The 835-nt window shown below is 39.9% G+C and overlaps 1 protein-coding gene across 2 annotated transcripts in view; it reads right to left on the bottom strand.

Moving 5' to 3' along the window:
- LOC111436783 (probable protein phosphatase 2C 49) overlaps window positions 1-835 on the bottom strand; it is a 6,019-nt gene that overhangs the window by 2,975 nt on the left and 2,209 nt on the right. The window lies entirely within an intron of this gene.

Raw genomic sequence — 835 nt, 5'->3', positions numbered from 1 at the left:
TTGCCCCCCCCCCCCCCCCCCTTCAAAAAAAAAAAAGCACTGTACATTTGACCCTATTACAAAGTTTTACATAAGAATTAGAAAGATCAGAAAAGGTCCTAGAATTCATTTTTTTTTAAAGAAGCCAAAGGAAAGCTCTCATCACGTGGACCACAAGCTTTTAGCTTTATCCTTGAATCACCAGAATGAAAACCACTTTGTGAGGTCGTCTTCCACCATTTTAGAAGGGCACTTGAACCTTGACAAACGAGTTCCAGTCCTGAGGCAAATCTACATGTACAAAAAGGAGGTTGGAAGTGACGAAGTTTCCCCACTGCTAAAGCACATGGCGCAGATATTCGAGGAAAGAAAGCACTTCGTGTTTTCTCTTCAATTCCTATCAGACGTATTCAGCTGCTCATAGGAAAAGGTTGATCTTTTTCAAGCTCCTACCTTACCAAGCAAGTCCACAAAGCACTAGCTCCAAGAGGCCATTTCCTTCATTTCAGGTCCTCGTATAAGAACTAATAGAAAAATGTCTCTGGAACATCCCACTTCCAAACTATTCTATCATTTTCAGGGTTAGGGGACATAAAACAAAAATGAAAAAAGGGAATCCCATTCGCTAGCTTGCTATCAAAAAGCCCTCCTCTCAAGCAGAAGTTCCATCTTTCAATATCTTTAGATCAGCACTTATTAACTAAAAAGAAAAAAACAAATTCAATTAGCACTTACATAACTGGAGGGGAAAGAGATGCTCAGAGGGTGGGGGAATCCACGAGTCTTCCCAAAATCTTATCATCAAACCATTCCCCAGCTTGTCCCAAGAGTGCCTATAAAAAAAAAAAAAAAAAAA

This window comes from Cucurbita moschata, unplaced genomic scaffold, assembly GCF_002738365.1.
Source record: "Cucurbita moschata cultivar Rifu unplaced genomic scaffold, Cmos_1.0 Cmo_Scf00060, whole genome shotgun sequence".
NCBI lineage: Eukaryota > Viridiplantae > Streptophyta > Magnoliopsida > Cucurbitales > Cucurbitaceae > Cucurbita > Cucurbita moschata.
Note: the sequence above shows the minus strand (reverse complement) of the source record. Positions and strands in the feature narration are given on the sequence as shown.